This window comes from Ailuropoda melanoleuca, chromosome 16, assembly GCF_002007445.2.
Source record: "Ailuropoda melanoleuca isolate Jingjing chromosome 16, ASM200744v2, whole genome shotgun sequence".
Taxonomy (NCBI): Eukaryota; Metazoa; Chordata; class Mammalia; order Carnivora; family Ursidae; genus Ailuropoda; species Ailuropoda melanoleuca.
Window position 1 is genome coordinate 73,833,439 of NC_048233.1, and position 11,804 is coordinate 73,845,242.

General features: G+C 55.4%; 1 long non-coding RNA gene across 1 annotated transcript; it reads right to left on the reverse strand.

Moving 5' to 3' along the window:
- Window positions 1-2,945: 2,945 nt before the first annotated feature.
- Window positions 2,946-9,770, reverse strand: LOC117796767. Its single transcript, XR_004621423.1, has 3 exons — window positions 9,346-9,770; window positions 7,628-7,754; window positions 2,946-6,946 (listed from the first exon to the last, which is right to left on the reverse strand). It is a non-coding gene; the product is annotated as an uncharacterized LOC117796767 (long non-coding RNA).
- Window positions 9,771-11,804: the final 2,034 nt, after the last annotated feature.

The window sequence follows — 11,804 nt, forward strand, 5'->3', positions numbered from 1 at the left end:
TGGTCACCCAATCTCTTCACAGTCTCTCAAATGTTTAGACCACGAGCTACAGTTAAAAGTTAATTATGACTTTCCTCACATACACATATATAACTGAAACAAAAGCTCACAGAATAGCATTTAACCTTACCATCTACATTTGTAGGGGAGGAAAAAGTTTTCCTCAACCTATTAGGGTCCCTGCCTGTGTCTGTAAATCAAATTGACAAACATCGATTAATAGGAGAAGAGCATACAAAGTTATTTAATATAAATTTTATGTGACACGGGAGCCTCTAGAAGGAAATGAAGACCCAGGGGAATGACCTGTGTATGTTTATGCAAGGTGTGATGAAGAGCAGATAGCTGTGGAGGAACCTGATAGTGCGAGGTAAGTGTTGTAAACTGCAGGCTGTTAGCTTTCTTCTGGGTGATTCCCTGGTCTTCAGACATAAGGAGGCTCCTTTCCTTCAGGAATAGAGAGGGTACCACTCACATGAGGGTCATGAGGATTTTATTATCTCTTTCAGGAAAAAAGAGTGAGGGGGAAGGGGCTCACACTTACCCTTCCACACCTGCCGTTCTCTCAAACTCCTTCAGCTTAAAACGCTCAATGAGCCGAGGTGCCGTATTTTGGGGTAGTGTGTCTTGAACCCCATCAAAGTGAAATCTAAAATGTTCCATTCAATTTCATTCTATTTTATTCTATTCCACTCTGTATGTTCTTCAAATATTGGTCGTAGCCAACTAAACTTTTTCCACAACCCACTAACTGTTAGCGACTCCATCTGAAAAAACAAACCACTATCCTAGAGTGTGCTTTCTGTGGGCACTGAAGCTGTGATCCCTCTCCATCTACTTTGGAGATCTCATGGGTCTGACCTGAGTTTCTTAACCTACTTCTCTTATCTTTTCTACTCCTCCTCCCTCGACACATGCACACTCTTAATCTTTCGCTCTTGGAAGTCCTAGAATCATGAAATGTCAGAGAACGAAAGATACTCTGGACCAGAAACAACACATGTCTTCTTGACCATGCCCAAGACAGACATCACTAATCAATCATGGGAATGTCCCATTAAGCTCAGTGTATACTTCAGCATCCTTCCCAACCCAGCATTCCAGGTATCCGATCTGTTGTGAAACAAACACTATTTCACAAACACTTTATTTGAAGCTTTAAAACCAAACTCTGAATTCCAGAGAGATGAAGTGGCTTTTTCAAGGTCCCACGGCCAGTTTGGTGATTTGAGGGAAATTGGCAGCAGGCTCCCCTACCAAGGCCATTGCTCTCCTACAGAGCTGGGGCTTTCCTGGACTTCACCCATTTATTCCCTGTCTTCTTAGACCTCATTCTCCTGACCAGGATCCAGCCATCTCTCACCATCTCACTCTTCATCCACCACCCATGAACTCCCAGGTGGTTAACAAGACCCCAGACCCTTTCCAGGGAGAATCTTATGGAGTAGTGGATCTGCACAGAGCCACAGCAGAGAGAAACAGCTGTGTTCGGGGTGTGATCCACATCAAGAAAGAGGCCACTCATCCTGTGGTCCTGCTCCATCCCCAGCAGATGGAGTTAAGGGTCTGGAGTCTCCTTGGCCACCCATTACCACCAAGAGGGCCCAGGCTGGGGGCCTGTGTTGTCTTAGAGGAGCGGTTCTGTGTGACTAGCGTACTGCTCACCTTCTGGTACCAAGCCAGGTGTCACCTCAGCAACGAAGCCATGAACAAGTCTCTGGACAATCGCAGGCACATTTCCAGTGATCACGCTGCCTGGAGAGGGCAATTACTGGGGAGTCCACGATGCTACGGGAGCTCAGAGGGGTGACATGGAACCCAGAGGAGGGGGCACCTCATAAGCCAGGTAAAGGTTTTGAAGGGCAGAAAGGTTCCTCTGCAGGAAGGGAACAGCAACAGCAAAGGCACAGAGGCATAAGGGGGTTCTGAGCTGAGTGGAAATCCCCGACATCTCATATGATTGGAGATGCACCGTGAGGCCAGGGTGGATGGCACAAGCTGTTTATGTTCTATGAGTGGAGAGAGATAAAAAGAAAACAGACAGACAAACAAAATACGTATAGAATATAGCACATGGTAATAAGAGAAAAGGCAAAAATAAAGCAGGGAAGGGGACAGGACTGGGGTGCTCTTGTTAGATGGGTGGTCAGAGAAGGCCTCTCTGAGGAAGGGACATTTGAGCAGTTGCCCGAGTTGTGCAAGAGTCGTCCCCCATCTGAGCTCATCTGATCCTAGTGACCACAGGAAGGGAAGGCCACAGACCAAGACACTACAGCCCCAGGGGTTACGTGGCTTGTCCCAAGCCATGGAGTGAGCTTGACCCAGAGCAGGGCCCAGAATCCAGGGCTCCAGACATCCAGTCCAGGGGTCTTTTGAGCTCAGGGCAGCCTCCTCTGCCCGTTGTGGGCTTAGGCCCAGAAGAGCTCAAACCAGGGCCACTCCCCAGCTTGTCAGGGGGCAGGCCTCTTGGCCCCTCAAGAAAAGCTGGAAGGTCCCATGTGCTTGGTTCTAATGCTTCCCCTCCTCTGGCCCAAACTGGTCTGATTCAAGGGGCCTCCATTTGAGGCTGGAGGGTCAACGGGATTGAGGACTGTCAGGCCAGGCAAGAGCTGTGCCCGATGTCCCAAAGATATTCGGATCTGAGTGGTTCTCTCAGTTGGGGGGTTACCAATGGGTGACACCCCAGTGCAGCATTGCTCAGGTGTGTCGGTCCTCATTCTGGAGAGTTCATGGTGGAATTTTTTTTCTCCTTCCTTTTCTTGCTTACTTCTTTTAAAATATCAGGACTGGGGTGGGGTGGGGTGGGGTGGGGTAGGTGGGACCGGATGATGTTTTCTGGGGGCCGGGAGAGCTGGCCCCTTGGCATCCCGCCAAGCCAAGTGCTTCCAACAGCTTTTGTCACCCACAACCACAGCGGGTGGCAAGACGGAGAAGAGGTTAAGACTTGGGCTTTGATGCCAGACAGACGTGGGTCTAATTCCATCCCACGTGTTAGCTGCTTGATCTTGAGCAAGGAAGCCTCAGTGTTTTCCCCTGGGAAAGGGGGGTAATCAAGCATCTTCCTCATGGATTAGGGGGCAATGCAAGCAAAACCCTTAACACAGTGCCTGGCCCATGCAGCCGGGGCTTACGGAAGATGAGTTAGCAACTATCTTGGTGCACAGGGCCCTCGCTTACCCAAACCATCTGAGGGATGATCCCATGGCAGCTGCCCTCGGCCAGGCCAGGTTGGGCTTGGCTCAGTGAGACTTAGGCCAGGCTGCCGTGGGTGTTGGTGGTGTCCCACCCCAGATCCCTTTCTTGGGCCTGTGCCCCATGCCTCATTTACTATGAGGATCAGCCGCTAATGGCTCACAGATGTCCCCTTGCCTGGAGAATGGCCCTTGACCCGACAGGAGCCAGTGGCTGAGGGACACATGAATCCACAAGGCCAGCCCTCTTGCCTCAAGGTGGGACCGTCTGGGTCCCTTCTGTGCCCTGTCGCATGTAATGGCACCCTCCCACGCCTTCCCTTTTGTTTGCCCAATGCTTCCTGCATCTTCTTTCAAACCTGTTCATTTTACTCCCTAATATGCATCACTGACAGACAGTAGATTTACCTCCTTGTTCGCTTACTGGCTGTCTCCCCTGACAGGAGGGAGACTCCCAGATGAGAGATTCAGGGTGTTGCGTGCACTGCCGCGTGTCTGGCGCCTAGCACGTGACTGATTCACAGTAGGCCCCGGAAAGACATCGGCTGAATGAGTGAAAGAATAAATTGGGCAAATGCCCAGTGGATGTGCGAAGCTCCAGGCCATCTCTCCAGGAGCCTGTGTTATTTTCTTCCAGGGCCATGTTGCAGAAAGTCAAGGGTTTGGTCCATTTCCTTACCCATCCTGACCTTGGCTTACAGGCACTCAGCCTTGGGGCTTTCTCCTTTGGCACGGGGACTCCTTGCAGGCATCCGTGCTCCCTCCAGGCCAGGGCGGAGGGGGCCCTTCTTCATTCCTAGATCTCAGGCCAGGCCCAGAAGGACCTAACAGGAGAGGAAGATGGATAAGCTTATGAGGCCTTTGGGGACCCAGACGGGGCCACGTCCACACCTGTCATCCCCCACATAGCCATGCTCCTCGCTCCAGCCCCACTTCGGTGTCTTTCAGGAACTTGGTACTGGAGTCAGAATCCCAAGGGATTTGAGCTCCTGGGTGCCACGTGCAGCGATGATTCCACCAGCCCATGGAGCCCCACCCGTGGATGCGGGAGGTACGGGGAGAGTGGGAGATGGGTGAATATGGGCAGGTGTGACTCAGTCTAGGGCCCCCAGCAGAAACAGCAGCTGTTTCTGTGACTCAGCAAAGAGCAGGGTGGGGGTGCTGAGGGCTGGTGTGGGCTGGGACTGGAGCTGAGTGAGAGGCGTCCGGGGGTGGGGTGGGGACACATGTCCCCCAGCATGCAGGCCAGCAGCCACGGGGGTTCCACTTGGAGGAAAAACATCAAGGGACCACACATCCGATGGGCTCCACCCACAGCACCACCGTACCCCCCCACCCATCCTCCCCATCCTCCCAGTATGACTGTTGCCTGCTCCAAAACAGAGCCTGGCCTCATTCAAAGATCTCCAGGACGACCTCATCCTCCTCCAGTCTCCTGCCTGGGAGACTCCTCCCAATTCGGCCCCAGCCATATGGGGCCATTTGAATGACCAGACAGTTCCATCCCTTCCCTAGCCTTCCAAGCCTTTGCCTGGGCTGTGCCTTTCACTTAGAAGGCCTCCAGCTCCCCCATCCAGCTGCGGACACCAGAGGCCAGGTCCTAGCTTCGTGCCCTGCCCCCACGTCACCTTAGCGCCATGGGCCTGCCTTCACCCTCATGGCCTGTTGTAAAATGCAGGTTTTATTATTATCCAGGTACGGTGAGGCCAGCGGACCAGGATGTCGTTTGCTACTCACAGATGCCAAGGGGAGGGGACTCCCGCGTCAGGGGGAGCCACACAGGGAAGCACCAGGGTGGGTCAGGAGACAGAGTTGAGGGAAACGGAGGCCAGAGCTTCTATTGTGGTTTCTGCAGGAATGGGTGGGCAGGTAAGCAGACTAGTTTGAAGAATTTCAGTAGGCTCTGGGGCCTAGGGCTTGTCGCTAGTTGTCTGCTACCTGGCCCTGGGGTGATCAGGACATGTGGACGGTGGCCCAGAGCATGAGAACCCAGAGAGGGAGAGATGAGGTGGTTGCGGTAGGTCTCTGGTTGGTTCGTGCCTAAAAGGAGCACTTAGGCAAGTTGTTCGTTCTCTCTTCCTGGCTAGCCTGGAAACGGACAGTCTTTCCAGGGTCCCCGAGGCCCCAGATGTCAGAGCATCAAAGCACATGGTTAATACACACGCCACTACCCCATTTGCCAGACTCTCTTGAGGGCAGCCCTCAGGCCATGGCTGAGCCCCAGCACTGATCTGACAACTGGGGGGTTCTTGGCAAATGGAGGGCGGATGGGGGTCACTATGGACCAGGCGTGGTGTCAGGCACCGGAAGACAGAACAGTGGACAGGAAAGCAAGACCCGTGCTCTCAAGGAGTTTCTGTCCAGCAGCCACGGTGGACAGCACACCGACCAACAGACAGATAAACAAGAGAGTCTCAGTTCCGGGGAATGCAACACAGAGTGCTAGGTAGCACTGGGGTGGGCTGGAAGGAGGGGGACTCCATCAGAAAGGGAGGTCAGGGCAGCCTCTCTGAGGGGGTGGCCTTTGGGCTGAGACCGGAATCTTGAGAAGGAGCCAGCCGTGCCAGGATTTCAGGGCAGAATATTCCAGCAGGTGAAGAAATGAATGAACGAACACATGAAAGACCAAATCAGCCTTCAGTCTGGGTTTCCCACCCCTTCCCAGCGGGTGGTGGTGTATTATGAGGCTTGAATGACATCAATACCAGAACTTCACATATTAAAATCATTTCTATCCCGGTCTCCATCAGTAACAGAAATATTCCGCAGGGTGACCCCGGCCCTGCGAGCACGCGCTTCCCGGCCTCAGGGCGAGACACCATATTTAACCGTCTTTGCTCTTTGACTCTTCATCCCATTCACACACAGCCAGCAACCTTCTTGCCAGACTCGTCCCTGATGAGAATTAAAGTCGTTGACTTATGGCCCAGGTCGATGGTGCCCCTCGCAGGGGAGGAAAAAGGGCAGCCTTGCTCCATTACTGATGTGCTGTCCCGCCAGGGGACCCTCAGACCAGGCCCAGGCCCCGAATGTTCCAGGCAGAGCCCCACTCGCTGGCCAGCCCCTTCTGGCAAGGTCCTTTGGCAAAGCCAGTCCTCAGGTTGCAGGGGCAGTGGTTCCCCTTGGGGTTCTTTGTAAAGCCCCGGTCTTTCCAGGGAGAGCTGGGCTGTCCAGCCAAGCCACCAGGAGCCACTCTTTGAGGCTCTTGGGGGGTGTGTGTGCAAATGTGGTTGACGAATAAAAGTCAAAGTGGGGAGACTCCATGATGACGCTGTCAGTGAGCGGGCAGGCGGGCTGTAAGCCATTATAAGAGATGCCTCTCCCCTGCTGGGTGCTGGAGGAGACCTCTTGAGACGCACGTCACCCTGGTTCCCAGGGCTGTCACAGCGGCTGCCTGTCCTCCCTGCAGCCTGGGGGCTGTCTACACAGCATCAGTCTCAGCCACGTGGGTCTTAGCTCCTCCCTGGGCAGGCCTCTGCTGCCAGTCTGGGTTCCAGAGGCGGATTCACCAACAGGCCCAGGAGAACAGATCCTGTTGAAAGATGGGGCACGAGGGGAGGTCGGGAAGGGCAGGAGAGAAACATTCCCGGAGTGCCTACTTTCTGTTCAGAGAAGTAACTTCTCCAAGGGGTTAAGTGTTGGACTTGAACCCGAGTCTTTCCTTCTTCTGACCCCCACAGCATATTGCTGTCACCATCTTTTCATTCATTTGTCCTCTGGTCCAGTTTCCAAATATTTCTTGAATCCCCTAGAGACTGGGAAAAACACGATTTCAGAGCTCAGAGCCTGGAGCCCAGACACCCCAGGGTCCACAGCCTGTCCTCCACTGCCTAGGAAAGGGGTCTAAGGCAGAGGGCTTTGCCTCAGTTTCCTTATTAGTAAAAAAACGTTAATGGCACCCACGCCGAATGAGGCTGCCTTAAGGGTCAGCACGAATCGCATTCGGGTCACCCTGGCACACAGGGTCCCTCACCCACGTCTGGCACTGGCTTAGGAAATTACAGACGGCCAGACATGGATGCCACGGCCTTGCCTTCAAAACACGCAAGGACCCTTGAGGGACAGACACGTGACAGACATGTCACAACTGCTCCCACTAGTAGATAAGACCGAGTGAGTGCTGTGGAGGGACATGCTGTGGGCGGCTACACTCGGGCACAGCGAGGGGGAGTTTTCAGAGAAGATGCAGCATCTGAATCTCAGCGGAGGGAGACGAGAAGACACACAGCCGGGTGGAGAGGACAGTATTGGCAAGGCTTGGAGACCTGAAGGCTGTTTGGGGACAGTGGGGAGAGAGTAGATCAGTGTCACTTGATCGAGGGGACCAACGGAGGGACTGGCAGGGTCTGGGTGGGGGATTAAGCAGACTGACTTTGGCTGTTCCTTGAACAACCTTGAACTTCATTCTCTGGGTGCAGGGGAAGGCCAGGACATACTCTGGTGGGGTCTCAGGGACAGCACTCCTGGGGCCATGTGGAGGTCGATTTGGCAGGGGTGAGACTGGGAGCAGAGGGCAGCTCCGAGGTCCTGCAAATCCAGCCATGAGGTGAAGAGCCCACAGATCTGGGTAAAAATGAGACAATTTTTCATTCGTCTCTCAACAACATGTCGAGCTGGGTGCTGCTTCCCTCTTTACAGGTGAGGGAATGGAGGTGCAAGGAGGTTAAGTAACTTGCTCAAGGTCACATGGCCCGTGAAGCGTAGCACTGGGATTCGGATTCTGATCCATCTGATTCCAAAGCCCCGATACCTCCCAGACCCTGATGCCCACAGGGAGAGACAGATGCCCAAAGGTGGAGCAACGGACGGGGCGGCCGTTTAGGGGTTCAGCAGATCCTGGCGTCCCAGCAGCCCTGAGCTGGCCACCTTCCTTCCGTTTGCTCCTCCAGATCCACATCCCACCCCCCTACTTCTTGTCCTGGGAGGCTGGCCGCACCGGCAGCACCCACATCCCTGGTCCTCACCCATCAGCTTCAGGCTGGCTTCCCTCAGTGGGGCAGGAAAGCAGAGGGAAGGAGGAGAGTGAGTGGGGCTGCTGACCCTCCCTCAGGCCTGCGTTGTCCCCCTACTGACACCACAGATCCTTCAGGTGGCCATCCCTCCCTCCCCTCCCCTCCCTTCCACAGCGCTGTGCGGGTTCAGGCAGCTGCTTTCTCTCCTGCCCTTTCAAGCCTGGCGGTGGAGACAGCCACCCCTGTTTTTCATACGGGTCTATCTGTAGTCTGGCCCTCAGGAGCGAGGGCCGCAAGCAGCTTGTAATGCTGGTAACCGACGTCATGGGGTTGGCCAAGCTAGGCCAGGGTGCACGCAGAGGATGACGCTCGGGGACCGAGCTCGGGGAGAGGCTGACATTTATCCCCCGAGGGTGGGAGCCAAGCAGACAGCGGGGGGCTATATGGGGCTGGAGCCTTCTTTCTCACACCCCTGGCTGGAAATGGTTAGCACGATCTCCACCAGCTTTGTTGGGGAGGGGGGTCTGTGCCAGGAGGTCTGTCCCCGGGAAGGCAGCCCTGGCCCCCTCTGCGGGGCACTCCACCCGCAGTTCCGTCCCCCTGCCTCCTGGGCTTTCTCCAGCCCAGCTTTTGGCAGCCGGCTGGGTGCTCTCAGACGCTTACGAGACCACGTGGAGCTACCTTCGGGCTTATCAGGGGAGTCTCTGTCTGGGAACGGACTGACCTTCTTTTTTGAAAAGGCTGCTCATCCCCGGGGCCCTGGCTGGCTGAGCCCCCTGGAGCCAGCCCCTGTGAGGGGGGCCATTCCAGGAATCGGGGCCCCATCTGGCCCCTCCCCCCTCTCCCCACCTCCCAGTCTCTGGCCTGTGTCAAGCTCCAGAAAGGCACTGCCAGCCCCAGCAGCCAGCTAGCTGCAGGGAGAGCGTGCCTGGTGGCAGGGGGAGAGGAGGGATGGGTCCAACTACGTATGTCTAAGGTCAAAGTGGGAGGAAAGCAAGGGTCAGTACGTTGGTGCTTCAAAAATCCATCTCCGAACAAAGGGAGGTCCACTTAGAGCCAGAGCACTTGAGAGCGAGGAAGGGCCTTCCAGAACCCCACCCTCCTTGCACAGATGAGGATATACTTTGCTAAAGTCCTGAGGACTGGCCTGGCCCAGCCTAGCGTTCCTAACCACCGTCCTCCTCCCCGCGGCTCTCACCTACCAGACTCCACACCCCAGGACCAGGAATTAGTGTTTCTCATGAGTCAGCATCCGTGTGCCCGCAACAGGTCCTGATCCAGATTTCTACCCCACCTTTGTCCCCCTCCTCCAGGCTGGAAGCAGCTGGCTGCCCCACAGCGGGAGCTGCCTGGGTGCCAGACGACCATTTTTCACAGGGCGGAAATGAGATCTGCTGCTCTGGGAGGAGGGCTGTGAGCTGAAATGCCAGCCAGTTGGGTGTGGCGGGGCCTCCTCTGTCTGTGCTCCACAGAAACCAGCCGCAGGCGGGGAGGGGTGGGCAGGAACGGCCCCTCCTGGCAGAGTCCCAGGAAGGGGCCAGGGAGCATGCGCAGATGTGGAACAGAGGCATCAAGAGGTCAAGGGCTCAACCAGGGTCATGCAGCAAAAACAACACCCCATACTTAGACCAGTTCCCAGCCAACCCCCGTCCCCTCCCCGCCCCCACCGGCAGCCTCATTGCCCGGCACGGACTTACCTCTTCACACTTGAACCCTAGAGGGCAAAGGGATCCAAGCCAGCAGTGGCCAAAAGGGTCTCTCCCTACTTGTACATTGAAGTTGGGGGTCTTCCAGCCATGACAGATTGGATTATTACTCAGCAAATATTTAGTCCGTTCCTCTCCCGCTGGGCACCGCGTCCACCCCCTGCCTGCGGAAGCTGGGCTTGGCCACGTGACTGGCTTTGACCGGAAATATTAGCAGACATGGCGGAGCAGAANTGTTCCATAAATGCTCCGTGAACGTTTGTTAAATAAATGCTATTTATAAATAAATAAAATAGGTCCACCCACCTCAGCCTTCGAAGACACGGCTGGACACAGCTCGTTTTTACTTAAGGAGAACTCACTGTGAGTCAGACATCGTCCCGAATGTTTTTTGTGTACATTAATCGAGTTAATCCTCACAGAAGTCTTCGAAGAGATGTAGGGGCTACGCTTGTCACTCCCATTTTACAGATGGAGAAACTGAGGCGCAGCACGGGTACATAATGATCACACTCTGGTGGTCCAGCTCGGGGTGGAGGGGGAGGCGGAGGTGCAGAAATCTCCATCCCAGCCCTGCTTGCTCTGACCAGCTGTGTGGTTTGGGGCAAGGCACTCCTCTCTCTGTTTCCTCAATGGTGAGGCAGAAAGGAGCCACTACCCCACAGGGCTGTTGTCGCGATTACATGAGATCACGTGGGCGGCATGCCTAGCGTGCCTGCTGACCTATGACAGGGCTCAGGAAGTGGGAAAAGTTATTTAAAAACGGGAGAAGGGGCCGGGCAGATGTCTCAACCCCAGGACAACTCCAGGGCAGCCAGGACCCTGACGGCCTCTCTCAGTGCCGCTGCAAGAATTTGGCGGGGGGGAGCTCTCCCCCTTCCCACCCCTGCTCAGAGCTCCAGGGACCTGTCACAGGGGTGAGGATGGAGGAGGGCGGGTCTCCTGGGAGTCAGGCAGCCCTGGGTCCCACTCCTGCTCCACTTCCAAGCTCTCCATCCTTGGGCAATCCCTCCTGTCTCCAGGCTCAGTTTTCCCATCTGTGCAAGGGGGCAGCACCCCCACTGTGCGGGGTGGTGAGGAGGGGATGAGCGCACTGAGCTTGGGTTTCAGAAGTCCTTGCCAGGCCCCATCCACTCCAGTATGAGCGTCCCATTCCTCTACGGAGTGGGTACTGTCATTATCCGCACTTTATAGACACAGAAACAGAGGCTCACACAAGTCAGGAAACTGAGTCAGGTCCCACAGCACCTGAGTGATGGATGAGAGCTGTCAGCCCAGCAGGGCTACAGAGCCCTAGGCCTGTGGCTTGAGTAACTTGCTCCCCGAGGTCCCTCTCCAGCTCCCTGGATTTAAAGGCAGGGAAACATGGGTTGTGTCCTGCCTTTGTGGTCTGAGCTCAGAGATCTCTGGCTGTTTGTGAAATGTGCCTAAACAGGCCTGGGGTTCCAGACAGGCTGACACGATTCCCTGCCCAGGCCCTCCACATGGTCATCCCAGGCCATGGCCCCACGCAGAGCAGCCAGGCCTTCCTGCCCCCGCTTTCTCCCTGCTTGGAGGTGAGTATGACCTCCCTCGACCCGTTCCTTTCCTTCAGAGCATCTTGGTGTTGCTTCGGTTTGTGGCCCCTCGGGCCCAGGACAAACGGCTCCCTTCACTCCATGCTGCTGTAGGAAACCCGTTGGCCCCCAAGTGGCTCCCCGTCCATGGTCTCTTGGCTCCAGGGGAAGGCTGGCCCCAACTAAAGTCACCGAACCCAGCTCAAAAGACTATTAGGAACAGCGGGTCCCCCTCCCCTTTGCCAAAGACCAAGAAATGGAAAAGCAGACATTGGTGGGGTTCTGTCCAGACACACCGGAGCTTAGAGCAGGGTCAGGGGCAACCTTGAACGCAGTTGTCAGAGAGTGTCAGGACACGTGAAGAGCTGTGTTAATGGCTTGCCCTTCACCCAATGCTCC